Consider the following 19,190-nt stretch of genomic DNA (forward strand, 5'->3'; position numbering starts at 1 on the left):
AGATGAGGCTATCACTTATTAAAGAGAACTGACCAAACACAATAAATATTTGCCAGAGATTAGAGGATGGAAGTCCTAATATTCTAGGCAAAGATATTTAATTGAAGTAGGATAAAATCAAAGAGGTCTAAAACTCACCAAAATCCTTTCCAAACAACATCTGAATGAAAAGTGACTAAGTAAACAAAGAATCAGAATGTAAGATGTCATTGGTACTGCTTTACTGTTCTGTGATACACACTGCTTCCAAGGTAGATAATCCCACATGATACATCCTCAGATTATCATGGGTATTCTACAGACATGATTTATTTTGTTAGACAGGCTAGTTTAACGCTCTGTGTCAGATGTGATCCGCACTCTATGCCTCATCTGAGACAACATGTTCTGTTTCATGATAGAGTCACAGAAAGATAAGGCGAGTGACTGGGTGGACACCTTGACTGTGCTATTGGGTGTTGGGAGTAGAACTGCCAGATAAACTTCTGGTAAACATCATCTTCAGGAAGCCATGGCTGAGATTTGTTTGTGGCATCTCAGAAAACAATCGAACAAAAAAACCAATTGAAAAAAATATAAGTGAATACAGGAAAAGCAGTTAGTTATTAGATTGCATTTCAATTTTTCTGTCTTTCTTTTACTAAAGATTATTGTTAGGTTCCAAGAAGAGATTTTACATGCTCGCTTTGGCAGCACATATACTAAAAATTAGAACGATACAGAGAAGATTAGCATGGTCCCTGAGCAAGGATGACACGTAAATTCATAAAGCGTTCCATATTTTTACCTCACAGAGTCATACTGATTAGATTTGATAGAGGTAGACTACCTGAAAAAAATTGAGTCAAGAGAATCAAACAAGATATCTCGATTCTAAACTTTTGTCTTGAGAGTTGTATTTTGCAGAGTGTGCCTACTTGGTTTCCTGGTCTCAAAGACTTTCAGCTGGGTCCAGTCAGGACACATCAGCTACAGGCTACAGCATTTGCTTCATTCGTCCTACCCCCCTACCCACAAAGATATATCTCAATGCCCATGTACAGCTTGAAGAAGTTATGGAGGAGTCGTCGCCCCAATTCCCTGGACTTTTGGGGGACTGAATGTGGTTATTCTAATGTTGTTTTATGAAGAATTTAAAATTGGTTGTAATTTAACAGCGAGGAATTAGCTAGATTGAGTTGTACAGTCATAATCCCATTTGGTAACTAAGCTAAAAATCATATCTTTGCTTTGGTATAGAATTTATTTGTCAAAAAAGTTTAAAAGTACAAGGTTTAGAGCCAGTCCTCTTGATGTCATTACAAAATTCTGAGTTGATTACACATGTGATTTAAGGACCAAATAGCAAATTCATGGCTCTGAGTTTGTGAGAGTACTTTCAAGATAGTATTTAAGATATAAAGGCAATAGTCTAGATTGCCTTATATAGATAGATTGTTTTCAAAAATGTCAGAAATCCAGAAAATATGAGATTTAAAGTTATTATCTTTTGTTGAGACCTATCTGCTCCTAACAGTTCCCCTTTAGCAGATTTAACGAAGTATATGAACATCTTTATGTCCAGGTGAGGCAATACTTTATGGCTAGGCAGCCACTGGACAAAACTGCCTGTTTCATCTGCAGAATAATACTGTCCAGAAAAGGAAAAATTATGCAAAATAGTTGACTGATAAACTCTGCCAAGACAGGGTGGTCAGCCCTTCAAAAGTCTGCATTTAAAGAGTCTGTCAGTTGATTTTGGGCCAGAAGGCTGAATACTTGTGCTCACACGTTGCTAACAGAGAACTGTGCTAGTGGAGATTTGTCTCTACAACCTCTCAGTTCTGGAAGTTGTGTTAGGCTTCCTATGTATATAGATATTTGGTCATTTTCAGATTTCTGACAGGATTGAAGACTGATTATTGTTTCATGGCCTATCAGGCTGTTAAACTCTGAAAATACATATTTTATTAGATAGTTATTAGATAGTATACAAGCTAGCCAAGATGTAATAAAGGTTTAAAGCCTTTCTTAAGCTGGAATGGATAACTAAATGTTCGGTTTAACTGATATAGTTATAGACTGGGTGTTGAGTATATCATATGTTTTATAAATTGTAGAATGGTAATAATTGTACTCAATTTATATATAAGTGAAAAGGCCTTTTAACTGGACAAAAAGGGGGAAATATTGTGGTTTGTCCTAGAGTTATCTGTATTTTAATGCTAATTCCACTGCCCTAAGTACAGCTGCCTAGTCACATACTCAGGACTCAGGTGACTTCACCAAAACCTTCTCCACATTGAATTTGTAAAATACAGGTAAGGGGCAGGTAAAGGATAGAATGAGGCCTGTCATTGGAGGAGAAGGAAGAATGAGTGGGAGAGAAGTTTGAAGGAAGAGGAGAAGACTGGAATGGAAAGGAAGAAGAGGGAGAAAGGTGAGAGAGAGAAGGGAGAGGGAGAGAAGGCATGGCAGGTGATGTTAAGATTCCGCTCTGTGGAAGATTTACAGGTTGTTATTAATGCTCTTAAGGGATGGATTGTACTGGGTTTTGTATGTTTAGATGGGCAATTATATCTTACAATTGGATCTAGAAAAAAAGAAGAGATTTTATTAAAATCTCTGAACCATTAATATTATACTTGAAAATTCAAATTTTTCTTTAATAACTATGTAGTTTAACAAGTAAATTTTTATATTTTTGGAAGCAACACTATTTCATTTGTCAACCATAAAGATGATTAGTGCAACCTGAGTATTACCTTGTTTAACCTTCTTACATAAGAAGAGTAGAGAGTAACTAGTTATATTTGTATTTATACACATTAATGCATACTTAGTGGGATCCCATCAAAACATAGTAAGTTGTGAGTACCAAAGAATCAACACTAAAATTATATGAAGAGACATGCCTAAAACAGCCTAAATAATGTTGGGCAACACCAAAACCCAACACTGATTGTGGTCAAAAAGAGACAACCACTGTATGAGAATTGAGTCCTCCCAAAGACCCACACAAATACAGTCAATAGTTCTCAAGATGGAAACAGGGACAATAAAATTAGATAAAAGATAATCCTATCATCCAAAGGTACTGGAACGATTTAAGAGCTGTGTAAAAAGAATTTTAATCCAGAACCCAAAATAAATGTTATTTATAATACTTATTTTAATTATATTATTATATTTATATATTATTATAATTATAAATTCTAATATTATAATCTAATAATAAATATAAGCATTATTTATATTTTAGTGATTACAGGAGTTTTGTGGTTTACAGTCTCCCAAAGACAAACTTTTAATGAATAAAAAAGTAGATGGTTTGGGAGTTGTGTTAATTTTCCATGGTGACAATCCAACATTGATTAACTTGAGTAGTTAATTACAAGAGTTTTCAGTTTTGTTTTTGTATTTTTGTTTTTGGTTTTTGTTCGTTTTTGGGTTTGTTTGTTGTTTGTTTGTTTGTTTGTTTGTTCTGACCCTTAGAAACACACCTTTATTAGGGATACTGTGACCCTGTTCTCCTCCAACTCTCTCTATTCCATTACTGCCTGCTTCCACCATGGCAGAACCTTGCCAGGAGCCAGAATGCAATGAGGTCAACTGACTGTGTGCCTAAAGCTTGGAAAATCTGAACCAGGTCAATCTCATTTAACTGAATTGATTTATACCGATTGTTGCATAAACAAAAAGCTGAACAAACTGCTGTGTCCAGCCATCACTTCTGTAAGCCCGTGAGACCCCAAAGGCCACTGACTGTCTCTCAACCATGGTAATACATTTGTCCACCATTAGACTTTAAATCCCCTCAAATCTACCTACCTCATCCATCCATCAACTGCCTACTCATCTCCATTTTCAGTGGGTGTGTATCCCTTAAATGACTCTGACTATCCCATGAGTCCCTCCTTCCTCTTATCTCATCCCCTCCTGCTCATTTAATACATTAACCTATAACACATTCTCAGTACCATCATCGTCTTTTTTTTTTTTTTTTGGTTCTTTTTTTTCGGAGCTGGGGACCGAAACCAGGGCCTTGTGCTTCCTAGGTAAGCGCTCTACCACTGAGCTAAATCCCCAGCCCCCATCATCGTCTTTTGTACATCATACAGCCTTCAGATTGAGGCTAGATTCTCAGATTTGTTAGCCCTCCGTTATCTGACCCTTCCACCTCTCTCCTGAGCTGTCACTCACAAGTGTTTGCCTTCCACAGGAAACATCATCAAACCATGAACTGCTTTGAGGTCCAAAGCCGATTGCACTCTCTTGCGTGAGTCTTAATCCATTCCTTGCCTGCACTGACCTCTTTCCCCATCCAATGGGCTCATTGTTTTAGACTTCTTTCCTTAAGCCCCTCCCGCATTGGGCGCTCTTGTTCTTCCTGAACCCCCTCTGTCTCACTCTTTCTCTGCTCTTTTTTTGTAATTGGATTTTTTTTAAATTTACATTTCAAATGTTATTCCCTTTCCTGGTTTCCTACGCATAAATCCCTATCCTGTCCTCCCTCCTCATTCTTCTATGAGGGCATTCCCCCACAACCACTCACCCCTTCCCACCACGCTACCCTAATATTCCCCTACACTGGGGGGGGTGTCCAGCCTTGGCAGGACCTAGGGTTTTTCCTCCCATTGGTGCCCAACAAGGCCATCCTTTGCTACATATGCAGCTGGAGCCATGGGTCTATCCTGGGTACTCATCTGGTTGGCTGGTATTGTTCTTATAGGACTGCAAACCCCTTCAGCTCCTTCTATCCTTTCTCTAACTCCTCCAATGGGGACCCAGTTCTCAGTTCAATGGTTGGCTGTGAGCATCTGCCTCTATATTTGTCATGTTCTGGCACAGCCTCTCAGAAGACAGCTGTATCAGGCTCCTTTCAGGCTGAATTTCTTGGCATCAGCAATATTGTCTGGGTTAGGTGACTGTCTGTATATGGGCTGGATTCCTGGGTGGGGCAAGTTTTGAATGGCCATTCCTTCAGTCTCTGCTCCAAACTTTGTCTCCATATCTCCTCCTATGAATATAAGGAGTGAAGCATCTACACTTTGTTGTCCTTGAGCTTCATGTGTTCTGTGGATTGCATCTTCGGTTAATTCGAGCATTTGGGCTAATATCCACTTATCAATGAGTGCATACCATGTGTGTTTTTTGTGATTGGATTACCTCACTCATAATATTTTCTAGTTGCATCCATTTGCCTGTGAATTCCATGAAGTCCTTGTTTTAATTGCCGAGTAATACTCCATTGTGTAGATGTACCACATTTTCTGTATCCTTTCCTCTGTTGAAGGGTGTCTAGGTTCTAACTTATTGCTGCTGATGGATAGTGGTGTGGATTTTCATACTGTAGTGTATCCTATACTTTCTCTCTCTAACATTATATATAATATGCATTACATATCTGTAGAATCATCAGTGATATAGTCAACCAAATATGGACATAATATTTAAAAATACATCTGTGCACAATACTCATAAAATTTCCCTTTTTCTCAATATTGCCTATACAATGTAGTAAAAAACTGTACACCATTTACACTTTATAATGGGTCTAGGTCTTCCTGAAGGGAAGAAGTAGACAAGTTAAATATAGCTATTATACCTTTTTATATGAGTGTCGAATAGCAAAAATTTTAGTGTCTGAGGGAATCCAAGGAAACATATCTCCATGAATACAATAGAATGATTATGTTGGAAAGTACTTGTGACCTAGAAGGTTTATATGATGCTATAGTGATCCTTAGAATAAACACTTCCTTGTTGGCAGATAGAGAATCAAAGTGGTGAGGAAAACAATGTTGCCCTAACAAGAGTAATTCTTTTCTCCATTCTCAAGGGTACTGCCTGGGCAGGGTTCATAAAACAATAATAATACGGCCAAGAGTCCTTGGAATGCTTCTGACTAAACCCAGTAATTGACTCGAGTGTGTATTATCCAGAACACAGATAATGGGACACATTTCTCATTATTATAGAACACAAACAGAATGTATGACTTAAGATCAGAGAGGCTCGGTGGCTCATCTAACTTCATGTCTCACCAATGAAGGCTGTGATCTTGGGAAAGAATTCTGCCACCAGTAAGGGAGCAAATCGTATTGCTCTCAGAATTTTCAGTGAGAATTTGTTGAAGAAAAGTTATAACTTTGAGATTTGATTTTTTTTACTTCTCTATGTGTTTGTATTTTTATTTTTCATTCATGTATATTAATTATCTGTAATTGGTTTCAAATGTCTTTATATATGTATAATATATAATGTACTTATATTCACCTCTATTACTCTATCACACACACACACACACACACACACACACACACACACACACACACATTAATCACTGTCCCACTTCTCGATTCCTCCCTCACAGAGACACAGTGTGAAGCATTCTATGTTTGATACTTTCTACTGGTGTAATAAGCTGATTTAAACAAAATTATTGAGAATAATGTGGCAATAAATGACAAGGGTCATTTTCAGGGGGAAGTAGAAAAGAAGATGTACACATACTGTTCCAGGAATATCAGTTTTCTTCCTATTAATTTCTTTTTTATTAGATATTTTATTTATTTACATTTCAAATGTTATCCCCATTCTGAGTTTCCCCTCTAGAAACTCCCATCCCGTTCCCCTTCCCCCTTCTTCTGTGAGAGGGCTCATCCATCCACCCACTCCCTCCCACCTCTCTGCCCTGGCATTCCCCTACACTGGGGCATCAAGCCTTCACAGGATCAAGGGCCTCTCCTTGATGCCTGCCAAGGCCATCCTCTGCTACATATTTCGATGGAGCCATAGGTCCATCCCTGTGTTCTCTTGAGATGGAGGTTTGTCCCTGGGAGCTCTAGGGTGTCTGGTTGTTTCATATTGTTGTTCTTCTTGGGGGGTTGCAAACCCCTTTATCTCCTTCAGTCCTTCCTTTAGTTCCTTTATTGGGAACCCCTTGCTCAGTCCAATGGTGGCTGCAAGCATCCGAACATCTGTGCTATTTATTGGTCAGTCTCTGGTAAAGCCTCTCAGGAGACAGCCGTATCAGGCTCCTGTCAGCAAGCACTTCTTGGCATCCACAATAGTGTGTGGGTTTGGTGTCTGTATATGGAATGGATCCCCAGGAAGAGCAGTCTCTGGATAACCTTTCCTTCAATCTCTGCTCCACACATTGTCTCTGTATTTCTTCCCATGAATATTTTGTTTCCCCTTCCAAGAAGGACTGAAGCATCTGCACTTTGGTCTTTCTTCTTTTTTAGTTTCATGTGGTTTGTGAACTGTATCTTGGTTTTTCTGAGCTTTTGGGCTAATAACTACTTATCAGTGAGTGCATACAATATGTGTTCTTTTTTTTATCTTTATTAACTTGAGTATTTCTTATTTACATTTTGATTATTATTCCCCTACCCGGTTTCTGGGCCAACATCCCCCTCCCCTTCTATATGGGTGTTCCCCTCCCCATCTTCCCACCATTACCACCCTCCCCCCCAACAATCACGTTCACTGGGAGTTGTCTTGGCAGGACCACGGGCTTCCCCTTCCACTGGTGCTCTTACTAGGCTATTCATTGCTACTTATGTGGTTGGAACCCAGGGTCAGTCCATGTATAGTCTTTGGGTAGTGGCTTAGTCCCTGGAAGCTCTGGTTAGTTGGCATTGTTGTTCATATGAGGTCTCGAGCCCCTTCAAGCTCTTCCAGACCTTTCTCTAATTCATTCAATGGGGGTCCCGATCTCAGTTCAGTGGTTTGCTGCTGGCATTCGCCTATGTATTTGCTGTATTCTGGGTGTGTCTCTCAGGAGAGATCTACATACGGTTCCTGTCAGCCTGCAATTCTTTGCTTCATCCATCTTATCTAATTGGGTGGCTATATATGTATGGGCCACATGTGGGGCAGGCTCTGAATGGGTGTTTCTTATGCCTCTCTTCTAAACTTAGCCTCCCTATTTCCTGCCAAGGGTTTTCTTGTTCCCCTTTTAAAGAAGGAGTGAAGCACTTGCATTTTGGTCATCCTTCTTGAATTTCATGTGTTCTGTGCATCTAGGGTAATTCAAGCATTTGGGCTAATAGCCACTTATCAATGAATGCATACCATGTGTGTTTTTCTGTGATTGGGTTACCTCACTCAGGATGATATTTTCCAGTTCCAACCATTTGCCTATGAATTTCATAAAGTCATTGTTTTTGATAGCTGAGTAATATTCCATTGTGTAGATGTACCACATTTTCTGTATCCATTGCTCTGTTGAAGGGCATCTGGGTTCTTTCCAGCTTCTGGCTATTATAAATAAGGCTGCGATGAACATAGTGGAGCACGTGTCTTTGTTATATGTTGGAGCATCTTTTGGGTATATGCCCAAGAGAGGTATAGCTGGGTCCTCAGGTAGTTCAATGTCCAATTTTCTGAGGAACCTCCAGATTGATTTCCAGAATGGTTGCACCAGTTTGCAGTCCCACCAGCAATGGAGGAGTGTTCCTCTTTTTCCACATCCTCGCCAGCATTTGCTGTCACCTGAGTTTTTAATCTTACCATATGTGTTCTTTTGTGACTGAGTTACCTCACTCAGGATAATATTTTCAAGTTCCATCCATTGGCCTAAGAATTTTATGAAATCATTGTTTTTAATAGCTGAGTAGTACTCCATTACGTAAATGTACCACATTTTCTGTATCCCTTCCTCTGTTGACGGACATCTGGGTTCTTTCCAGTTTCTGTCTGTTTTAAATAAGGCTGCAATGAGCATAGAGGGCCATGTGTCCTTGTTATATGTTGGAGCATCTTTTGAGTATCTAGATTATATAAATATTTTTACCTTCCTAGAAATTCTAACACTTTATATTAGCCTCCCTGAGTGAACAAGGATCCAAAATGCAGAGGACAAAGTTCTGTGGATGCCTCTTTGATCCATTTCTTAATTGGTCATCTTAACACCATTAAAAGTATCCTGTGTGTGTGCCATTTATTAAAATTAACAACTGATGTTTTAGAACAATGTTCATAACAAAAGTAAAATTATATAAAAACTTAGGTTAATTACCAATTATTTAGGATGATCTTAGGGAAAAAATATAATGTAATTTATCTTTTCATTCCTGGGATATTTGAACTAATGTCACTCAGGTCAGGATTTCCTGACTTAAATTTAAGATATTGTCTTATCATAGAAATCATGTAACTCCCCTGCAGAACGAAAATCCAGAGAATGACACATTTTAAAGGAAAAAAGGTGTTTTCTGTTCAACCAATTTGGTCCTAACAGGTTGGAAAAGTGAATTTCTATTAATACTGTATGTTAGTCAATCTTCCACATTCTAAATTCACTGTATATACCTAATTTAATGTTTTCCTAACTTTTACATTTAAAAAAATCTACAGGGAGGATCATCTGTATATAAAACATACCTATCTCCTCCTGGTCCGTGCCTCCTGTGGATCTTATGATTTATCCATCACTGGCTTCTCTTTCCCTCCTACTTACTGTTTAAGGCACCCAACTCAGACAGACACCCCAAGATCAACCAAAGGCTATGCCTTCCAGAAGAACAGGTAGCCTCCCCCATGTACGTTCTCTACTGTCTTGTTTTCCAGACCCAATCCTCTGGGTTGTCCTTAGTGCTTCCACAGAAGACTAGCTGTTGCCTCTTTCCACCCTATCCAAACAGCCTGAGCATCTTACATAAACTGTCCCTTCCCTGCCTTCTGTTCTCTATATTCACAATAGAATAGTCAAGCAAGCCAGTAAAACAGGCAACACACAGCCAACGATCTTTGAAAACACAGAAAGGACAAAAGAAATCAAGAAACAAAACACTCACCTAAAAAAGGCAAACTCTGAAATCAGCACCTAAGAGCATAATCAATAACAGCCAAGGCAATGTTTTCACCAGAGCCCAGCTTTCCTACCACAACATGTTATAGACTATTCTAAGATAGCTGAAGGTCTTGAAAATTCCAACATAGGTGAAGCACAAGAAAAAGACTTTAAAGCAATTAATTGGAGATGGTAGAGGTCCTCAAAGTAGAAATTAATAAATCTCATGAAAAATTCAAGGAAAACACAAGTGATTAGAGAAAATGAATAAATGTCAAAGAAAGTCAGAAAACACACACACACACACACACACACACACACACACACACACATTAGAGGAGAGGAATACCTTAGAGATATTCAGCTGAAAGAAAATAATAAAACTATTGAAGATCTGACAATGGATGTAGAAGCAAATAAAGGACGCAAACCCAAGAAACAAAACATTTAGGAATATGAATAAGAAATATACAGGTGAGCTTCAACAATAGAATACAAGAGATGGAAGACAGAATTTGAGGCCTTTAAGATATGATAAAAGAAAATGTTAAATTAAAAAAATTTTTCACACAAAACCTCCATTGCAGACACTGTAAAAAGACCAAACATAAGAATAATAGGAGTGGAGAAAGGAGAATTCTGGCTCAAATGCCCAGAAAATATTTCAACAACATCATGAAAGAAAATTTACCTAACTTAAAATAGAACATAGTTATAAAAGTCTAAGAAGCTTATGGAACACTAAGTAGATTGGACCAGAAAACAAAACCTGCTTGCTACATAATCATTAAAACACTAAACATAGAGAACAAAGAAAGAATATCGAAAGCTTCAAGGGAAAAATCAAGTAACATATAAAGGCAGACTTTTCAGAATTTCCCCTGACTTCTCTAAAAGCCAGAAGTGTTGTGCAGATGTGTAGTAGTCTCCAAAAGACAACAGCCCAGATTACTATACCCAGAAAAACTTTCAATCATCAAATATGAGGAAAATTAGGTATTCCATAATGAAGTCAATTGTAAGCAATATTTATCTACAAATCCATCTCTATAGAATGTTCTAGAAGGAAAAACTACATCCCAAGAAATTTAACTAGTCCTATGCCAACACAGACAAAAACAAAAAAAGGAAATGCACACACATACATACCACTGCCGCCGCCACCACCACCACCACCACCACCACCACCACCAACAACAACAACAACAACAAAAGCAACAACAACAACAACAACAAAGTAACAGAAATTAAGTACACCTGATCATTGATTTCTTTCAATAACTATAACTCATCTTAATTCCACAAATAAAAAGGTACAGACTAACAGAATGGATAGAAAAACATGATCCATCCTTCTGCTATATGTAAGAAACCCATGTCAACATCAAGTGCAGTGGTTACATCAGAGTAAGGTTTTGAAAAAAAGATATTGCAAGTAAGTGGATATAAGATCCTACCTGGTGTAACCATTTTAATATCTAATAAAATATACTTTAAGCCAAAATTAATCAATGTAGATGGGGAAGAACACTGCAAACTCATCAAAGAAAAGAAGTCTACCAAGATGGTGTTTCAATATCTTTGCCCAAACACAAGAGCACTCAAATTTGTAAATGTAATACTACTACAGCTTAAATCACATATTGACTCTCAAACACTGGCAAACATACGAGTGGCAGTCTTCACTACACGACTGTTAGCAATGGAGAGGTCATTGAGAGTAAAGGTAAATAGTAATATTGAAACTAGCAAACATTATAAGACAATTAGATTTATAGATATTTACAGAACATTTAAACCAAGAAGGCTTTGTCCTAGATATAGGGATATCTCAACATTTAAAAAAAACAGTAAATGTAATCACATAAATAAACTGAAAATATAAAAACAGACAAACAAACAAACAAAAACAGAAAAACCCCTGCAGGACACAGGATCCTATGTTTAGATATAGAAAAGGCCTTTGAGAAAAAACTTTTGATAAAAGTACTGGAAAAATTAGGAATCTGGATAGATTAAGAATATACCAGGTATATCTAAACATAAAAATGCAATTTAGAACAAGCCTAAAGTCAACATCAAATTAAATGGAGAGAAACCCAAAGCAATTCTACTAAATCAAGAAGGAAAGGTTATCAGGTGTCTCCATATCTATTCAATATAGTACTTAAAAATTAGGGAGAGCAGTAAGACACTTGATGAAGATCAAGGAGCTACAAATTGGAAAGAGAAGTCAAAGTATCATTAATTGTAAAAGATATAATAATACACATAAGTGACTCTAAAATTTACATCAGGGAACCACTACAGATCATTAACACTTTCATCAATGCTGCAGGATAAAAGACTAACTGAAACAAAATAAAACAATAACAAACCAGTCACCTTTCCATATGCAAATGAGAAATGAGTAAGAATCAAATTAGAATTATGGAAAAATAACACTTCACAATAGCCTCAAATAATGTAAAATATTTTGGATAACTATACCCAGCAAGTAAAAGTCATGTGTAAAAATAAAAATAAAAAACAAACAACAATATCAACAACAAAATCCTTCAAGTCTTTTAAGAAAGAACTTGAAGATATCATAAGATAGAGTATCTCCCATGACCATCAATCAGTATTATACACGTAATCAAAGTGACCATCCTATCAGAAGCAATCTACATATTCCACGCAATCCCCATCAAAATTCCAAAAGTCTTTATAGACTTTGAAATGACAATAATCAACTTTATATGGAAAACAAACAAACAAATCCAGGATAGCTAAAACAATCTGAAAAATAATAAAGAACTGCTGGGGGTGTCATCCTCCCTAATTTCAAGTAGTACTACAGAGCCATAATAATAAAACCCACATGAGGTACTGATCAAACTGGATGTCTGAATGTAGATGCAAAGAAATCCATGTTTATTACCCTGCACAAAACTCAAGTCCAAGTAGATTAAATAAGAGTAGTAGATCTAGACACAATGAGAGAAAATAAAACAGAAATAACCTTGAATGCATTGGCAGGGGAGACAAATTGCTGAACAAACCACTCAGAGTGCAGGCACTAAGAAAAGCAATTAATAAATGGAATATCAGTTAACTGAAAAGCTTCTGTAAGACAAAGTCTGCCATCAATTGGACAAAGCAGCAGACAGCAGAATGGAAATAGATTTTTACTAACTCCACATCTCATAGAGGATAATATCCAAAATATATGAAGAACTAAAATCTATGTAACATAAAATAGTATTTCAATCAAAACTCTGGGAACAGATCTAAACAGAAAATTCTTAATAGAGGAATATCTAATGGTAGAGAAACACATGTTCATCATTCTTAGCTATCAGAGAAAGAAGAATCAAAACTATTTTGAGATTCTGTCTTACACTTGTCAGAATTGTAAGATTAATCTGATAGTATATTCTGGGAAGGTATGTAGCAAGGACATCACCCCTTTATTGATTGTCTAGTGCAATCCTGTATAGCCACTATGGAAATTATTATAGCAGTTCCTCAGAAATATGGAAACCAATCTTTCTCAATATCCAGCTATACTACTGAAAGATACTTCATCCTATCCTACAGATACTTGATCTACCACGTTCATTGCTCCTCTATTCACAATAGCTAGGAATTAAAAACAACCTTGATGTTCCTCAATAGAAGAATGTATAAAGAAAAGGTGGTTCATTTAAACAAGAGTATTATTCAACTATTTTTTAAATATCATCATAAAATTTGTACGCAAATAGATTCAACTAGAAATCAAAACAAAACAAACGAAACGATAGCAACAACTCCAGAAGTAAGCCAGGCTCAGAAGACAAATATGGTATGTTTTCACTTATAAGGGTATTTAGCAGTAAAGCAAATGATAATCGAGCTTAAATGCACAGACAAAGATATTTTAGATGAAGAAGAGGGATACAGAGACAGATAAACAGAATAGATTTTACAAGTGTACTTGGGGAAGCTAGGGACAGGAGCAGGAGGGAATCAGATGTCTTGGAGGGCAATAGTAGGAGAGAGTGCAGGAAAAGATGACTGGAAATGGGGGGGTCTACTGGGAGGCAGTGTGGAAATCTAGTACGGTGGAAACTTTCTGTAATTTATGAGGATGACCCTAGTGAGGACTACTAGTAATGGTGAATAAGAAACCTGAATTGGTCAATTTATGCAGCAAAGCAAGGCTTTCCATGTTGTATTTAGTAGAGTTGTTGGTTGAGTGTTGTGTTTGTTAAAATTGTTGGCTGAGAGGGTTCCATGAAGATCATTGAGACATATAGGGTGATGTGAGCACAGAGAGTAGCTCTCTAAAAATCACAGCACAGGCCTTTTTTGTAAAGTATAACATCAACACATCTCATTGAACTTAAAGAACTTCCAGCATGGAGCCTTCGCCAATATGTTATAGTATGATGAAGAAAGATACTTTGAAGGCTATCCAAAAGAGAAACATGATCACCAACCTAGCCACAAAACTGTCCGTCTGCAACATGTCCTGACTGAGGGATGTGCCCGAGAAATAGGGGCACAGAACTTGTAGGAATGACCAATCAATGTTTGGTTTACTTGAGGTTCATGGCATGAGAGGGAGCCCATGCCTGACACTAACTGGAGGGTTAGGAACTGGAGACTGGATATCCAAGAGACCTCAGATCAGTGCCTTATTCAATTTTCATCAGAAATCCTTCATCAGGAAGTAATTGAGAACATTTAGAGATCCATTAAGTGGGAAGAGACTCTGAATTGGAAGTCTCCATAAGGTCCCTCCACTCAAAGCTCAGGGAATCCTATTGGAGTAGAGGAAGAGGATTTGTGGGAGTCTAAGTAGATGGATGACACAAGGACAACATGGTCCACTGAATAAGCAAGACTCATATGAGTTCACAGAGAATGAGTAGATAGGTTTGGGGTTTGCATGACCCCTCTGCATGCATGCTATGGCCATTACCTTGGTGTTTTTCTGGGATGCTAACAATGTGTCTCTGAATCTTTTACCTGCTCTTTGGACATTATTTTTTTTCACTTGAACTGCATTTTCCAGCCTTGGTGTTAGGGCTTTTACCTTGTCTTATCACCCCTTAATTGTAGTTGGTTGTTGTCTCCTGGAAGCTTGCTACTTTCTTAAGGAAAACAGAGGGAAAATGGACATAGGAGAAAGGAGAGGGAGGAAAGAAGGGAGAAGAAACTGTTATCAGGATGTACTCCATAAGAGAAAAGTATATTTTCAATAATAATAATAAAAAATAATAATAACAACAACAATAATCCACAAAACCCAAAGTAGGTAGGTGGATAGATAGATAGATAGATAGATAGATAGATAGATAGATAGATAGAGATAGATACATAGATACATAGATACATAGATAACATAGATACATAGATAGATACATAGATAAGTAGGTAGGTAGTAGGTAGGTAGGTAGGTAGGTAGGTAGGTAGGTAGATGGGTAGATAGCTAGATAGCTAGATAATTAGAAATGCTAGGCCTGGGCTATTCCAGAGCATTTCCTTCTCTATTCTAAATATTCTTGGGCCTGAGCTTAAAAGTATCTAAGCCTATGTAAAGTCTAATCTACTAAGATGGCTGGTTCAATAGAATCTCTTGGTTTCTGACTGAATTGTTCTACTTGGTCTCATACTAATTTTGGAAATCTATTCTAATCTTATGACTCCTTCTTACTCTGTCTTCTTCTGTTTTCATTCATGTCTAGCTTATTCTCTCTGCAACCTATCTTTCTAAAACTACCCAATCCCCCTGCTCTTTCTTTAGATGCTCTTGAGAAGTCAGCCTCTCCTTCCTGAGATGTTCTCCTTTGAGTTAGACATACCCTATCTTATCTCTGACTCATTCTGTCCAATATTTCTCTGATTCGTCAATTTAACTTCCTCTCAATTAGAGATTACTTTCAAACATGGCAGTTTCCTTCTGCAAAATAAATTTACCTTCGTTCCTTCATTGCTAGGGATTAAAGGTGTGGACTAAGGGTATTTCTTTATCCCCACCAGATCATACTGTAATCTAGAACATGTCTGCATTCTGGCCTAATCATATAGATGTAGAAGGATTTTCATTCCATCACATGCCATAACACCCATGTTGCTGGATTGAAAATCCTCTACAGATATTTGATTTGAAAAAAACTTCATTCAAAACAATCATCCACCATGACCAAGTAGGCTTCATCCCAGGAATGCAGGGATGGTTTAATATACGGAAAACCATCAACGTGATCCATTATATAAACAAACTGAAAGAACAGAAACACATGATCATTTCATTAGATGCTGAGAAAGCATTTGACAAAATTCAACACCCCTTCATAATAAAAGTCCTGGAAAGAATAGGGATTCAAGGCCCATACCTGAACATAGTAAAAGCCATATACAGCAAACCAGTTGCTAACATTAAACTAAATGGAGAGAAACTTGAAGCAATCCCACTAAAATCAGGGACTAGACAAGGCTGCCCACTCTCTCCCTACTTATTCAATATAGTTCTTGAAGTTCTAGCCAGAGCAATCAGACAACAAAAGGAGGTCAAGGGGATACAGATCGGAAAAGAAGAAGTCAAAATATCACTGTTTGCACATGATATGATAGTATATTTAAGTGATCTCAAAAGTTCCACCAGAGAACTACTAAAGCTGATAAACAACTTCAGCAAAGTGGCTGGGTATAAAAATAACTCAAATAAATCAGTAGCTTTCCTCTACACAAAAGAGAAACAAGCCAAGAAAGAAATTAGGGAAACGACACCCTTCATAATAGACCCAAATAATATAAAGTACCTCGGTGTGACTTTAACGAAGCAAGTAAAATATCTGTAAAATAAGAACTTCAAGACACTGAAAAAGGAAATTGAAGAAGACCTCAGAAGATGGAAAGATCTCCCATGCTCATGGATTTGCAGGATTAATATAGTAAAAATGGCCATTTTACCAAAAGCAATCTACAGATTCAATGCAATCCCCATCAAAATACCAATCCAATTCTTCAAAGAGTTAGACAGAACAATTTGCAAATTCATCTGGAATAACAAAAAACACAGGATAGCTAAAACTATCCTCAACAATAAAAGGAATTCAGGGGGAATCACTATCCCTGAACTCAAGCAGTATTACAGAGCAATAGTGATAAAAACTGCATGGTATTGGTACAGAGACAGACAGATAGACCAATGGAATAGAATTGAAGACCCAGAAATGAACCCACACACCTATGGTCACTTGATTTTTGACAAAGGAGCCAAAACCATCCAATGGAAAAAAGATAGCATTTTCAGCAAATGGTGCTGGTTCAACTGGAGGGCAACATGTAGAAGAATGCAGATCAATCCATCCTTATCACCCTGTACAAAGCTTAAGTCCAAGTGGATCAAGGACCTCCACATCAAACCAGACACACTCAAACTACTAGAAGAAAAACTAGGGAAGCATCTGCAACACATGGGCACTGGAAAAAATTTCCTGAACAAAACACCAATGGCTTACGCTCTAAGATCAAGAATCGACAAATGGGATCTCATAAAACTGCAAAGCTTCTGTAAGGCAAAGGACACTGTGGTTAGGACAAAACGGCAACCAACAGATTGGGAAAAGATCTTTACCAATCCTACAACAGATAGAGGCCTTATATCCAAAATATACAAAGAACTCAAGAAGTTAGACCACAGGGAAACAAATAACCCTATTAAAAATGGGGTTCAGAGCTAAAGAAAGAATTCACAGCTGAGGAATGCCGAATGGCTGAGAAACACCTAAAGAAATGTTCAACATCTTTAGTCATAAGGGAAATGCAAATCAAAACAACCCTGAGATTTCACCTCACACCAGTGAGAATGGCTAAGATCAAAAACTCAGGTGACAGTAGATGCTGGCGAGGATGTGGAGAAAGAGGAACACTCCTCCATTGTTGGTGGGATTGCAGACTGGTAAAACCATTCTGGAAATCAGTCTGGAGGCTCCTCAGAAAATTGGACATTGAACTGCCTGAGGATCCAGCTATACCTCTCTTGGGCATATACCCAAAAGATGCCTCAACATATAAAAGAGACACGTGCTCCACTATGTTCATCGCAGCCTTATTTATAATAGCCAGAAAATGGAAAGAACCCAGATGCCCTTCAACAGAGGAATGGATACAGAAAATGTGGTACATCTACACAATGGAATATTACTCAGCTATCAAAAACAACGAGTTTATGAAATTCGTAGGCAAATGGTTGGAACTGGAAAATATCATCCTGAGTGAGCTAACCCAATCACAGAAAGACATACATGGTATGCACTCATTGATAAGTGGCTATTAGCCCAAATGCTTGAATTACCCTAGATCCCTAGAACAAACGAAAGTCAAGACGGATGATCAAAATGTGAATGCTTCACTCCTTCTTTAAATGAGGAAAAAGAATACCCTTGGCAGGGAAGGGAGAGGCAAAGATTAAAACAGAGAATGAAGGAACAGCCATTTGGAGCCTGCCCCACATGTGGCCCATACATATACAGCCACCCAATTAGACAAGATGGATGAAGCAAAGAAGTGCAGACCTACAGGAGCCGGATGTAGATTGCTCCTGAGAGACACAGCCAGAATACAGCAAATACAGAGGCGAATGCCAGCAGCAAACCACTGAACTGAGAATAGGTCCCCCGTTGAAGGAATCAGAGAAAGAACTGGAAGAGCTTGAAGGGGCTCGAGACCCCAAAAGTACAACAATGTCAAGCAACCAGAGCTTCCAGGGACTAAGCCACTACCTAAATACTATACATGGACTGACCCTGGACTCTGACCCCATAGGTAGCAATGAATATCCTAGTAAGAGCACCAGTGGAAGGGGAAGCCCTGGGTCCTGCTAAGACTGAACCCCCAGTGAGCTAGACTATGGGGGGAGGGCGGCAATGGGGGGAGGGTTGGGAGGGGAACACCCATAAGGAAGGGGAGGGGGGAGGGGGAGGTTTGCCTGGAAACCGGGAAAGGGAATAACACTTGAAATGTATATAAGAGCAGAGAGCCCGTGGGCAGCACCCCAGGAGCGAACTTGAGCCCCGGGACCACAGGTAAGACCAACTTTTCTGCTGCAAGAAAGCTGCCTGGTGAGCTTGGGACACAGGGAAGCAGAATTCCTCTAGGACCGGGCACATTCTGTGTTTACTGGAAGTCCCACACCCGCGGATCCCGGCCCGCAGCAGCTCTCTGCCCCCAGAGCCTGTGAGAGAGAGAGACCCAACTGCCTCGTCAGGTGGACACTCCTGAGGCTGCAGAGCAGAAGAGACCACCAACACTGCTCACCCCTGCCCACATCCCTGGCCCAAGAGGAAACTGTATAAGGCCTCTGGGCTCCCATGGGGGAGGGCCCAGGAGCAGCAGGACCCCTACCTGAGACACCAACAGAACCTGAAGGAAA

At 38.5% G+C, this 19,190-nt stretch overlaps 1 non-coding gene across 1 annotated transcript; it reads left to right on the forward strand.

Annotated features, from left to right (window-relative positions):
* The first annotated feature begins 677 nt into the window (after window positions 1-677).
* On the forward strand, window positions 678-785 carry LOC120093287 (U6 spliceosomal RNA). The gene has a single exon (XR_005486395.1). It is a non-coding gene; the product is annotated as a U6 spliceosomal RNA (small nuclear RNA).
* The last annotated feature ends 18,405 nt before the right edge of the window (window positions 786-19,190 follow it).

The sequence above is a fragment of the Rattus norvegicus genome, chromosome 6 (assembly GCF_036323735.1).
Source record: "Rattus norvegicus strain BN/NHsdMcwi chromosome 6, GRCr8, whole genome shotgun sequence".
NCBI classification, from domain to species: Eukaryota; Metazoa; Chordata; class Mammalia; order Rodentia; family Muridae; genus Rattus; species Rattus norvegicus.